This window comes from Petaurus breviceps, unplaced genomic scaffold (genome assembly GCF_028583685.1).
Source record: "Petaurus breviceps papuanus isolate PSGF00001 unplaced genomic scaffold, PetGlider_PUasm1.0 177, whole genome shotgun sequence".
Classification (NCBI taxonomy): Eukaryota; Metazoa; Chordata; class Mammalia; order Diprotodontia; family Petauridae; genus Petaurus; species Petaurus breviceps.
Genome location: NW_027185776.1, coordinates 2,691,266 through 2,706,093, shown reverse-complemented (window position 1 = coordinate 2,706,093; position 14,828 = coordinate 2,691,266).

Here is a 14,828-nt window from a genome sequence, read left to right as displayed (position 1 = left end):
AGCAGGTCAATTCATTATACTACAACCCCTTCTTGGTGTGTGACAACACAGATGTCTCTAGAATGTCCTATTAAAATGCATATGATGTCTAGGAACCTAAGGTCAGAAGGAACACTCGTGTCGAAAACACTACCATTCTTTTAAGACCTGCTCCATAAATCCCTTTTCTGTTTCCCTCCCCAGAAGTGGCTTCTCCCCACTCTGAACTTCCAAAGCATGTTTTTGTTTCTCTTTTATGACACATCACATTCTATCTTTTATTATTTATTATATTCACGCCCCTATAGGCCCAATAGCTAGTGGAAGGAATGTTGGCCTAGGAGTTATGAAGATCTGGCTTCAAATTCCACCTCTTACATTTATGAGGTATGTGACCCTGGGTAAATCATTCAACCTCTCTGTGCTTCAGGAAGTTCCCCAGAACTTATCTACTAAAACGCTGATAGTTGGGGGATCTTCATTGGGTGTACTCATATGAGAGTTTTTAAAGACAAGAATTGATTCATTCATCTTTGTATCCTTAACAGTCTCTGACACAGTTATTAAAGAGACTAGGTATTCCACCAATAATTGATGAATTTAAGACATAATGTAAATTCAACAGTATAAAGCAGGAACTTGGGAGAGGAATCCATTATCCAGCTTTTCTGGTCCTCTCCTTCCCCTTTCCTTATTGGTACTTTCCTTCTGAGATTACTTTCCATCTACTCTGTTAATCAATCTATCTATCTATCTATCTATCTATCTATCTATCTATCCATCTTTTTTTGGAGGGGGGAAGGGAAGGCAGTTGGGGTTAAGTGAATTTCCCAAGGTCACACAGCTAGTAAGTGGTGTCAAGTGTCGGAGGTCAAATTTGAACTCAGGTCCTCCTGACTCCAGGGTCAGTGCTCCTAGCTGCTCCAAGCTATTCATCTCTTATATGCATCACCATGTATCTATGTATGTACATAGTAGTCTGAATGTTGTTTCATTAGAAAGACAGCTCCTTGAGAACACATACTATGTTTTTGCCTTTCTTTGTATTCCTAGTACTTAGTACAGTTCCTGGTATGCACTTAATAAATGCTTATTGATTTCACTGTTGTGTGGAAAATGGATTACAGTAGGAAGAGACTTGAGGCAAGGAGGAGACTGCCATTGAATGGGTCAAACACTTTAAGGGTGGATAAGGCAATACTCATTGATCTAAATTTCGGCTACCAACCTTGATCCATTTTCTTAAGAAAATTCTCTTGTTCCCAACCTACCTCAGTTTCATACAGGTAAGTCTGGAAAGAGTTTTTGGTGTGTGTGTGTTTTTTTAAGAACACAGATATTGCTTTATAATGTTGCTAGAGAAACTAAAAACAAGGTTTTTCACATGCTTCTACAGGAGAAAGAGTGAACCTAGGTAAGGAACACAGATGGAGGGACATATACATAGAAAAACATGCAACAGAACATACATAGAGAGGGCTAACTCATACCCTTGATGTTGTAGGGCCATAACTTGTTCTAGTAATGTCATTACTCTCTTCCTTTCTATCCCTTCCCTACCCTCTTCCCCACCCTCATGATCTACAGTACCTGCTGGGTAGGATATAGTCTCTGTATGACATGTAGACTTGGTCAGTTGTTCTCTGCTGGCCTCATGTGGCCACTGATTGATGGTGTTCCACTGGTCCTGAGGTCACTGCCAAGTGCTGACAGGTAAGACTTCTAGTAGGACTGGGCAGAAGGTTTTGGAAATTCTTTGCTCCCAGGTCCTGATTTTAAATGGAATCTTTAGCTGAGGTACCAGCCTATCTTCCTAAGAGGAAGAATAAGTGTTGCCATGTCTGTCTTTTATCTTGAAGTCCAGAGGTCTTTTGATGTGACTGTTTTAGAAAAGTGGAGTACTCATACACCTGAACGATATTCTGTAAAAATATCTTTGTCTGTTTTGAACCACTTAGCTATAATAGAAGATTTTCAGGAGTTGAACTGTTTGAAATATAGAACAGCCCCAGCTAACTAGTACTTACAGGCTTAAATCTATTTTTTAGCCTCTATCAGGACTCACTCTGACCTTTTTTGGGGGTGGAGAAGGGAGAGTGGATCTTTTACTTCATATGTATATGAAACTATTCTACAACTTATACTTTTAAAGAGTTGCCTGGGAGAACTGTGAGGTTTAAACAACTTGCCTAGTATCACATGGCCAGAAGTTGTCAGAGGCAGGACTTAAAACCTAGGATATTTTTGAGAGAGGCCTGTTCCATATCTGCTATAGCCTCTTCACTCTGACTTAGGGTTAGAAACTCCTTGTAGCTCCCTTTTTACTGTCCAGTTGCTAAATTGCACATAGTCAGCATCAGTTTGGAGTCTATGCTTTCAAAAAATTGCCTAGGGCTCCCTGTATTCAAGCCTTTTACCACCAGGTTTCTCAACTGCAAATTTCTTTCGATTTTCCATGCAAATGATTGGATGGAAAAAAGGCACAAGAAAAAATTAAGCCTTAGGAATGAATTCATTTTCTTCCTCCAGCTTGGCTGCATTCTTGCCGTGTGTATACACACCCACACTATACACAGAGTGTGTATGCATGAATATATATAATGTATATTATGTACATGTAATATACATGGAGTTGCTGGCTAATTGTATATATGTTATTGACCATATATATTATTGGATGCTAACTTTATACACACATACACATACATGAATGAAAAGAGAGAGAGAGAGAGAGTGAGGGAGAATGCAAATTATGGGAAGAGGGAAAAATGTAAGAACAAAATTAAGACCTGGGAACAAGGTCTTTCCTCCTGCTTAGTTGCACAAATATGCACGTGCACACACAAACACACATGTATATGAATATATATGTGGGTACATGAATATGTATATAATATATATTATTTATATGTAATATTTATTTGCTGACTAGTTATATATATGTTCATGGGTATGTATATATTATTGCATGCTAATGATATAATATGTGTATATGTATAATGAAGCTGACCATTTATATTTTATGTTATATGTATATTTTAAATTATAAATATGTATTTGTAGATATATACATATATATGGGGCCAGTAACTAAGCCACAACTCTTACACTCTTTTTGAGTCTGTCCTTCCTAGCCCCACCCCACTAAGAAATTATTTATTTCCTGACCAGATCCACCACTTCCTTTAGTAAGTTTTAAGGTGGAGTTGGATCAATTGCTGATAAATAACTTCTAAACTAATGCTGCTACATAAAGAAGTTCTAGAAGGAAAAGACATCATGACTGCTAAGAAGAAATAATCAATTAACATAAAGGGTCTGCTTTAGGGCAAAATTAATTGGTACTCCCCAAAAGAACTATTTCTTCTATTTCCTATCCTATCTAGGCAAATTGCAAATGTGAAAAAAATATTATTAGGAAATTAGCTTGGGGAAAAAAAGAAAAAAAAACTTTTGTAATAAAAAAAGAAAATTTAATAATAATTTTTTGAAAAAGAAACTATCTTGGGTTGCTGTGCTAATAAATGCAGCTGAGTAGCTAACAGATAGCTGGAGATAGTTTATCCTCTAATTTCAATGGCTCAAAATAAACAATGTGAGGCACTTAATCCTTGTTTTCCTGCAGGACACTGCACTAAAAAAAAAAATTAAGTGTCTCAGTTCTGCTCTCACAGGTCAACAAAAGCAAGCTGACTCATTAGCTGCAGTCAAACCTATACTGAATCTACCTCTCTGTCTCTGCCTCTGCCTCTGCCTCCTCCTCTACAATTGGTTTGTAGGTTCAAGCTGCCCCCTCCCTTTACCTTCATGTTCAACAATTAGCTTTGCAACACATAGTCAATGCATTTTTCTAAAATGTCTGCCTGACTTGAACTGGAATTGAAAAACAGCATAGAGGGAATAGTAGAGTTTTTATTGAACCAAGTCCAGTGCTAGACACTCCACAATTATACTGAAATGTAATAAGAGCAAAATAAAAATGTTTAGTTGAGTACTGTAAAGAATAAATAAGTCTCTGTTGTGCTGCATATGCCCAGTACTGTGCTAGGTACCACGGGGAACAGAAAAGAAACAAAAGACTTAAGTTCTTAACCTCAAGGAGTCTCCCTGTAGAGGGGAGACAAAATACGTTGTCATCATTATCAGCTTCATTTATATAGTGCTTATGTCTCAATGCTACAGATAGTGGTGCATCATGCTGGCTATACATCTGTTATCTCTTGTTCTTGTTTCATGACTGACCCACTTCCTTTCTCATTTTCATTGCATCTTGCATGCAGTTTACTCTGGGCAACATGCTGCATCCTATTTATACATGCCATACATCTCTCTCTCTCTCTTTGATTGATCTTTTATTCTTCAAAGATTTTTCCTTGGAGTACACACAAAAATTCAATCCAGTAAACTTTTATCAAGAGTCTATTATATACAAGGTACTGTATTAGGAGCTAGAGTTACTTTGATAATTCAAATGGATTAATGATCTCATGGATGTAAATAGGGAGGTGGTACAGTGAATAGAGCCCCTGGGACTATGAAAGCAAGAAGACCTGATTTCAAATGTGACCTCAGACATTTACTAGCTGTGTGACCTTGGGCAAGTTACTTAACCCCTATTTGCCTTAGTTTCCTCAATTGTAAAAGGAGATAAGAGCACCTACTTACAGGGTTGTTGTGAGGATCAAATGAGATAGTATATATAAAGTGTTTACATAATAGGTACTTATTTCCTTCCCCCCACAGCCAATAGATTATTTTCCTATCTATACCTTTTTCACTTCCAGTGATCCTTTTCCTACCTTTCCATAAATTCCCCACAGAGGATATACACAATATACAGAGGGCCCTCCTTTTGTTCTTTCAGTCAATAAACATGTATTAAGCACCTATTATGTACCATGCACTGTGCAAAGCACTGGAGATCCTAAGGAATCCCAAAGCTACTCCCTGCCCTCAGGGAGCTCACAATCCAACTGGGGACACAAGAAGAAAACAAATATGTACAAACAAGTTATATACAGGAAAAATAGGAAAAAAAATTAAAAGAGGGAAAGCACTAGAATTAAGAGAGGTTGTGAAAGTCTTCTTATAGAGGATGAGACTATTTGGGACTTGAAGGAATCCAGGGAAATCAGGAGATGGAATTGAGAAAGGAGAACATTTAGACATGGAATTTTCTTCCAATTACTCTATATGTCATTGTTGGTAATGTTCTATAATAGTCTATTTATACCAACCATATAAAAAGTGTCCCAAAAGTCTTAATGTTGTTTAAAGCTATTAAAACTACTAAAGGAGAGAGAGCTAGGAGGAGAAAGTGGTTAACAGTAAAAAAAAATGCTGCAAAGAGGCCAATACAGATGAGTATCTATCAAAGGATTCAGAGAAAGCATAGGTAGAATCTTGTCTTAAAAATGCTACAGAGCAAAAGGGGGAGAAAGCTATCAAGAATTAAAATACTTTACTCTCAACAGAATTTAAATAAAGAGGGAATAACATAAACACTTTTGAGTATGGAAATTTATCTTACCCTATAGGAAAAAAGGAAGGGAAGGTGATAAGAAAAAGGAGTGGAAGCTGATAGAAGGGAGGACAGATTAAGGAAGCAGTGGTAAGAAGCAAAACTAACTTTTGAGGAAAGACAGGGTAAAAAGAAAGAGACAGAAGGATAAACAAATTAAAAAGTAGAATGGAGGGAAGTAAAGAATTACTAATCATAACTGTGAAAGTGAATGAGATGAACTTGCCCATAAAACAGAAACAGATAACAGAATGGATTAAAAACCAGAATCCAACAATATGTTGTTTACAAGAAACACACTTGAAACAGAGACATACACAGCGTAAAAATAAGGGGCTGGAGTAGAATCTGTTATGCCTCAGCTGAGGTTAAATAAATAAATAAAGCAGGGGTAGAAGTTGTGACCTCAGACAAAGCAAAAGCAAAAATGGACCTAATTAAAAGAGATAAACAGGGAAACAATTTTGCTAAAAGTATCCATAGACTTAGACTTAATTAAGTTACATCAATATTAAACATATATGCATTGAATGGCATAGCATCTAAATTCTTAAAGGAAAAGTTACATGACTTACATGAGCAAATAGATTGTAAAACTATATTAGTAGGGGACCTCAACTTTCCCATATCAGAACTAGATACATCTGATCATAAAATAAGCAAGAAAGAAGTAAAGGAGATGAATAGAATTTTAGAAAAGTTAGATGTAAGAGACCTCTAGAAAAAACTGAATGGGGATAGAAAGTAGTATATCCTTTTCTCAGCTGTACATGGAACTTTCACAAAAACTGACCATGTATTAGGCCATAAAAACCTCACAACCAAATGTAAAAAAAAAACAGAAATATTAAGTGCATCCTGAATTTCTTTCAAACTCTGAAATTCTATGAATCTGTGGTTTGGGGGGGGGGAAGTTAATAAGAGTTTTTGAGTAGAGAAGTAATATGATACTTGTACATTAAGAAGATTATTTTGGCAGTATGAGATGGATGGTTAAGAGAAGGGACAGACTATTTTAACCTCCTTAAGCAGTTAGGAAGTTATTGTAGTAACACAGACAAGACGAGGTGAGAGGCTAGTGGCAAAGTCAATGGAAAAGAAGAGGGTAAATGTGAAAACTGTTACAGAGACAAGAATCAGTAGTATTTGGAAACTCATTGAGTGTGGAGGGAAAAAGAAGGCAAGTAAAAGATGATCCTAAAATTTTGGCCCTGAATAATGGTGATGCTATCAATAATAACAATAAACTTTTATATAGATTTTAAGGTTTACCAAGTATTTTCAACCCTAGGAAGCAGATACTACAACTATCATTAATTCCTATTTTATAGAAAAGGAAATTTAGGTTCAGTGAGGTAAAATGACCTGCCTATGCTCATATAGTTAGTCAGTGGTGGATGCTGATTTTAAACCCTGATTTCTTCCTATTCCAATTCTGATTCCTCTTACTCCACCATGCTGCCTCTTTACATAGACAGAAATGGGGGGGGGGTGTCTGGAAGAGGGACAGGGTTAGGGGGAAAAGGGTTTTAGGTGTCCATAGGATATCTAGGTAAAGATGGCCAATAGAAACTTAGTTGGAAATATGGAACTAGAGCTTAGAGTAGGCTATATAAGTTTGTGATTTATTTGTATAGAGGTTATGATGGAAGCCATGGGAGCTGATGAAATCATCAAGAAATACAGGTAGTGTCAGGAGAGAAGGGAGAGGGGGGCTAGGAAAGAACTTTGAGAGAAATCTATGCTTAGAAGGTAGCAGAGGGATTAAGATCCTTTAAAGAGATCGAGAAGGATAAGTATAAAAGAAGGAAAGCCATGAAAGAATAAGATTATATGTAGAAGCCAAGAGAGTAGAGAGTTTCTAGGGAGAGGTGGTCAAAGACAGAACAAAAGACAAGAAAGACCAAGACTGAGAAAGTGTCATTAGATGTAGCACTTAAGAAATCATTAGTTACTTGGGGGAGAAAAGTTTCAGTAGAGTGATGCGGTCAGAAGTCAGAGGAATGAACAAGCTTTGGTGAAGTGGGGAAAGAGACTACTACTCTTTCAAGGAGTTTCGCAGTAAAAAGGAGGAGAGATGGGGGACAATAATTTGAAGATATGGATCGAGGGGCAGACATTTGTAGGCAGTAGGCAGACATGGAGTCATTAGTTAAGAAGAAACTGAGGAGTGATGGGGGAGAATGAATGATGGAACAAGTTTGTTGAGAAGATGAGAGGAATGAGATCAACAGCACAAACAGAAGGGTTGACCATGACAGAGGAGAAGGCTATTTCATTCTTTGAGACTGAAGCAAAGGCAGAGAGGATAGGTAAGTCAATAAAGATGTTTGGAGAATGAGTGATAAGAGAGCTCATGCCATCTATCTTTCGGATAAAATAAAAGGCGAGATCATCTCTTGAGAGGGGTGAAAATGGAGCAGGAGGCTTCAGGGACTAATTCCTAGTTTGGGGAGGTCAGAAACAGCCTTATAAGGATGAGGTGCTGAGGGATTCAAGGGCAACTTGAAATGATTAGGAGAGAATATAAACTATAAACTTAGACAAAGTTAGAAAGCTACAAAGTTAATCAAAGTCCCCAGAGCTGTACTACTTTGCCAGGAAGTTATTTCACCCATCTTTCTTACTCTGCTTCTACCCCCAATCAACACACCAAGCATTATAGTCACATTATGAAGGAACAGTTTAAGAAAAACCATGCTAGAGGCCACCGCTCTCCCTGCTTTTATAGACTTCCCACAGGCAAGCTTAGGGTGGGACTGAAGCTTTTGGCAGCAATTGCAGCATTTCTGTTCCTATAGTTTCTGTTCCGCCTCTCCAATTGTGGTAATATTATCCCTCTTTCTAATAACCCTTTATAGCAGGAAAGGGTGTGTGACCTGCCCATCTCTCCCTGTATATATCATGGGGAGAACTGGTTTAGCCTTGTAATGACATAGACTTTTATCCTCTATCCATTGGAGTACAATGTGACTGAAATTATATTTATTATGGCTGCTTTTCCCAGTGTCAGCTATTTAGAGCTACTATTAATGTTAATAGCTCAATTAATTAATCAGTGAATCAACAAGCATTTATTAAGCACTAAATATGTGTTGGGCACTGTGCTAGGATGCTGAAGAAACAAATAAAACAGCCTCAAGGAGCTGACATTCTACTGGAGGATATGACATGTAATAATAAATGACATATGATAATAACTATTATTCTATTATAGCATTTATATTTTGCTTTAAGGTTTGCAAAGTCTTTCATAAATATTATCTAATTTTATCCTTACAACGACCCTTGGAGGTAGGTGCTATTATTATCCCTATTTTACAGAAGTGGGGATTTAAGTGACTTGCCCAGTGTCATACAGGTAGGAAGTGTCTAAGGCTGCATTTGAACTCAGGTCTTCCTGACTCCAGGCCCAGCACTCTATCCACTGCAACACCAAACTGCCTTTATAACTAGACACAAAATATACACAAAGTACAAGAAATGGAAGATGATTTTAGGAGGAGAGGTACTAACACCTGAAGGCTCTGGCAAAGCCTCAAATAGGGAGTGCTGATTGGGAGGCGGCAGTGCCTAAACATCTGGAATAGAATGTATTGTGTGAAGGACAGCAAATTGATCTGCTGGGTTGGCATATCAAGTATGGCCAAAGGGAATAACATGTAGTCTATCTGGAAAGATATAGGCTGGAGTCACATTATGAAGGGCTTTTCATGCTAAACACGCATTTGCATTTCTAGAGCAAATGAAGTTTCTTGAGCAGAGAGGTATGACATGGTCAGACCTATGTTTAGGAATATCACTGGGAGCTAATATGTCCATACCCTTTGACCCGAAGATCCATTTCTAGGAACATACTCCAAGAAGATCAATGATAACAAAAGAAAGGTCATGCATACACCAAACTATTTATAGTTGAACTCTTTGTGGAAGCAAAAAACTGGAAACAAAAATATATGCCCACAAACTGGGGAATGGCTAAACAAATTGTGGGGAATGGCTAAACAAATTGTGGTGCATGACTTTAATGGAATTTCATTACTGTGCTATAAGAAATAACAAATTTGATGAAGATAGAGAAGGAAAAACTGACATCAGCCTGTGAAATATAAAGTAAACAAAACCAGGAAAATACAATGACTTTAACAAGGTAAATGGAAAGAAAAGCAACAACAAAAGAAAGGAAATTTAATGGTGTGAAATTATAATGACCCAGTTTCATCCAAAGAACAGATATCAAAAGGCACTTTTTTGCAGAGACAATAGATGTGGAACACTGAGGGTAATGCCAGGCTTTTTTTTATTGTGTTGATTAATTTGGACTAACTACTGGGCCACCTTTCCCTTGTTTTTAATTCTTTGTTATAAAGAATGACTCTAGTACGGTTTGGGGGATACACTGGGAAATATAGATGATTTAAAGATAAAAAATATCAATAAAATTTATTTTTATAAATGTGAAACAAGGAATATCACTTTAATATCCATGAGGAGCATGGACTGGGGAGGAAAGTGGCTGCCAGCAGGGAGATCAATTTGGACAGAGGCAATTGCAATGGTCTAGACAAGACATGAGGGAGACTTGAACCTGGGTGGTAGGGAAAGAAGAGCATGGATATGAGAGATGTTGCCTAACTGGAATTGATAAGACTTGGCAACTGACTGGATATGGGGTTGAGTGGAAAGTGAAGAGTCAAAGATGACTCCATGGTTTTGAACCTGAGTGACTAGAAGAATTATGGGGAAGTTAGGAAAAAGGAGTGGGCACAAAATGGTTTGTAGACATGACCTTATTTCAGGTATTCTTAATTTGGTATCTGTGAACTTGTTTTATGAAAAATATTTTGATAAATATTTCAATGTAATTGCTTTCCTTTATAATCCTATGCATTTTATTTGATGCATTTAAAAACATTAATTTGAGATGGGGTTGATAGGCTTCACTAGACTGTCAAAGGGATCTATTGGAGATTTGTCTCTTAACATCAACATTCACTAATTTCAGGTTAGATGTTGGGACAAAATGAGCATCTGCAAGTTATTGAACATTTAACATAAGGAGGTTTACTTAGCCCTGACACAGCAAGGATAGATAACAAATATACTGTGGCATTTAAGTTTCTCTTATCCTTCCTTTCTTTCCCTGCCCCCTTATCTCTATCTGGACAGCAGGGCCTGGTAAAGTGACTCATGTGGGCTTCAGAAATCCACCAAGGTCTGAAGGGTCCTTGAGGTCCATAGAACTAAGACTTTTTATCCCCTTAGTTGACTGGGAAGATTCATCAAGGACATTAGTGCCAATCAAATCCCAGAGGCAGCTTTGCTGTAGGCCTAAGTCATGGCATCACCTTCTTTATATCATTGTTCTCTTTGAGAATGAAAGACAAACAAAAACAACCTCATGTTGGTTGGGGCAGGGAGAGAGCAGGTAAGAAAACCTATTCAGGGAGGCCATGTCAATCAAGAAGGCTAATCAGAGTCTGAAGGCAGCTTTGGTTTTTTTAGGTAAAGCCTCCCCACATGGGAGGAAGGAAGCTGTGTTGGGGAAACACTGGTCTATTACAGATCTATGACTCAAAAAAAAAAGGGGGTGAAGAAAACTTGCCTTATTTGTTCCTCACACCAATCCCAGTAGATAGGGAAGTACTGCAGGTATTATTATACCCATTTACAGATGAGGAAAACTAATACTGAGAGAAGTTAAGTGATTTAGCCAGGATCACACAAGTACTAAATGCCAGGAGCTCAACTGGAGCCCGAGGCTCTCCTGATTCCAAGTTTAGAGCCTTTCCCATTACACAATATTGCATCTCAACTGAATACATACATTGCTTTCCAGTACATAACTACTATACATCTAGGGCTAGCTCTCATTGAATCATCTTTTTTTTTGGAGGTATTCAGGGTAAAGCGACTTGCCAAGGGTCACAGAGCCAATAAGTGTCTGAGGTCAGATTTTTCAGGACCAGGGCCCTATCCATTGTGCCACCTAGCTTCCCCTGCATCATCTTTCTATAGATTTTATCCCTCATGTTCGTCTCTTGAAGGTTGTTTATGCTAAAAGCTATTTTCTCTGTACTTTCAAAGTCCTTTTCCTGTGGGCTTTCTCACTGGGGTAAAGGCCTCAACTTAAAACTTTCATCATTGAAGATTCTCCCATCCCCTGTACAAAGTCTAGTCAGGAGGGTCTAGGTTGCTCACAGCCAAAAGGAATCAGGTCAGCTCAGTTAATAAACAAATCAATTAATTAGCAAGCATTTACTAAGTGCCTATTATATTTCAGACAGCTGGGTGGCACAGTGAATAGAGTACAAGGCCTGGAGTCAGGAAGACTCATCTTCTTGAGTTCAAATATGGCCTCAGACACTTACTAGCTGTGTGACCCTGGGCAAATCACTTAATCTTGTTTACCTCTGTTTACTCTTCTGTAAAATGAGCTGAAGAAGAAAAGGGCAAGTTAGGGGAATACTAACTGGAATACTTCAGTATTTTTGCCAAGAAAACCCCAAATGGGGTCACGGAAAGATAGACTGAAAAGGCAGAACAATAGCAATAATAACTATATTTCAGGCACTATGGATACAAATACAAGTGAGACAGTTGCTACCCTCAAGGAGTATATTCTCCTATCTCTACCCTGGTATTTCATCTAATTCTTAGTGACTTATTGAGCCTCCCATCTAATGACATGGAGCTTAGGTTCCTGCAAAAGCTAGAACATATGTGAGTATGTTGCAAGCAATGTTCTTGGACTGATTTTTGTAAGCCCGATACAAGGGAGGTGAATTGATCTGATCTCTAGTTATGGGAGTACTATTTCAACTTGCAACAACAGGCCAAACAACAAACTAAAATCATAGGCCTGAAAGGTCCTGGTATGACCACACCTGGGAATATTGGGTTCTCTAGCTCACCTCTTCTGGCCTAGTCCCCACTTTCTCCTGCTTTCCCAAGCTCCTTTTTCTTTTCTGATCAACTGCCTTCCCTAACCCCCTAGAGGGCAAGGACTGGATACTCTGGATTCAACTATCTCCTCCCCTGTCACAATTGCATTCACTGTTAGACTACATTCCATAGCACTGAGTAGCACACCATCCCACAATGAATTTACCCTAGAGGCCAAAGTTTCTAGTTATGGCTTTAGGTGGTTAGCTTTAAAATACTTGTAGTCCCCTAACAGTGGGCTTTCTTGTCACATCAGAAGAATTCCTAACCCAAGGTCCTTTAATTTGCAAAGAATAGAGCTGCCCTTTTTGCAAAAATAGTACAGCAATATGAGAAAATCAGATAGCCCATGAAATTATGTTTCTTGTTGCCTTTGGATGAATGATAAAACCAATTCTACCCAATTCCTTTCTTTGCCTCTTGCAGACATCTAAAAAGGTTTGGTTAAAGGAGACAAGTAAATAGTGATACACAGTTATCTCATTTTATTCCCTTAAGCTAGAGACACTTGTACAAGGAGCCAGGAGTTGAGTCCTGACGAACGAACAGATGAATCAGAAGAGTTTTAATACATTTTAGAACCATCCCAATTCAGGATGACCAAGTCACAAAACTTTATGACTTCCATTTGTTACCATCTATATGTGAGAAAGAAGTTAAATGCAAATTGACAACAAATGGAGCAGGCTTTATTTACATTTTATGGTCTCAGGATATCTGTTTTTCTCCCAAGAAAAGGGGGAATCCTGTCTCTAGCCCCATATGGTTTCTGGTGTCTTGCTGACACAGAAGGCAAGGGAAAGCAGTTTGTTTGATTAATTCAGACTTTGGCCAAAATATGATATTTAATGATTATCACTACCTATGACCCATCCTTCCATTTAGCTTCCAATTCCTTCTAGAAAGACTATCAAGGTTAATAAAGTACAGCTCCTCCAGGAGTCAATCCTCTTGTTGGTCACTGAATAAGGATCTCACATTCAGAATACGAAGTTAATTTATATATACTCTAAAAACTGTGATTCTTATCATCCTGTGCCTCTTTTTCTGCCATGAAAATAACAGAAGCATATGCAATAGCATGAGTTGCATGAAAAATTCTATGAAGAACTCCATAAAACCCTCAAAATTAAATCAACATTCACTTTGAAAGTAGGTGATTCAGTGGAAATTGAAAAAAAAAAAGGTGAGGATGATAGAAATACATGGAAAGCATCATTCAGAGGAAAGTAATGAAAGAGGAGAAAGACTACACAGAAGCTTGAAGCCTTTATATCATGAACACTCTTTCAGAAAATAACCAGTAAGATCTGGACATGGCAAGCAACAAACAATGTTGTAAGAAAAAAAGAGAAAAAGACTGTATTTTATTTTATTTTATTTTTTTTAAAACAATTGGGGTTAAGTAACTTGCTCAAGGTTACACGGCCAGGTGTTTCTGGGTAGGTGCTAAGTGTCTGAGCCCAGATTCGATCCCAGGTCATCCCGACTCTGGGTCCAGTGCTCTTACTCACTGTGCCATATGGCCACCCCTAAAAGACTGTATTTTAACAAAGGGGAAAAGATGTGTTATTGAAGTGGGATTTGTCCCTGAATGAACTGTCTGTATAGTGTTAAACCATCAACTTGTCAGGGCAAAGATTAGAATTAACAAAAAGCAAAAAGAAAACATAATCATAAGATTAAGATATTACATACATATCGAAACAGCTCAGTCCTGAACTATTTAAACAAATCATCAACACTACAAAATGGAAAAATAGATATCAAATAATCATATACAGAAGTTTAACTGATATAAGTCTCTTGCTATAATAAGAAGATCAAAGGAGCCCAGAAAGTGTCAGCAAATATTTGACTTACTTGTCAAATGGGGAGAGATGACTGTCAAAGACAGGTTAGAATATAAACTCATTTGTGATGAAGAAGAATGATGAACAATTACAGCTATATTGTTTCATAAAGCATAGAGAAGCAAAAAACTGTCTAAAAAAAGTTTGGTAAGATATCCAACTAAGCAAAATTATCCCAAGGATATTCAAGAATGAAAATGAAGAGGCACATAAACATAAGAAAAATAGAAAAGTCTGCAAAAATTAGAGTGGAACATTTGGACCCTCATATTATGGTCCCTTAAGTGTTTACAGAGGAAGGAGAAATGGAACCAAAGAGAATAAAGATAGAAAAAAGAGTTGGATTGAATCAAGTATATAGAGAGGAGATCTGTGCTGGAGGCAATACTATTGTAAAGGGAATAAGGACCAAATTTATAATGTATTTAAAGTAAAGGAAAATATCAAAGGCATGGTAGAAATCTTGACCTTATTAATTCCTAAAAGAGATGACAAAGAAAATCTCAACAACTTTGACCTATGTGCCTTCT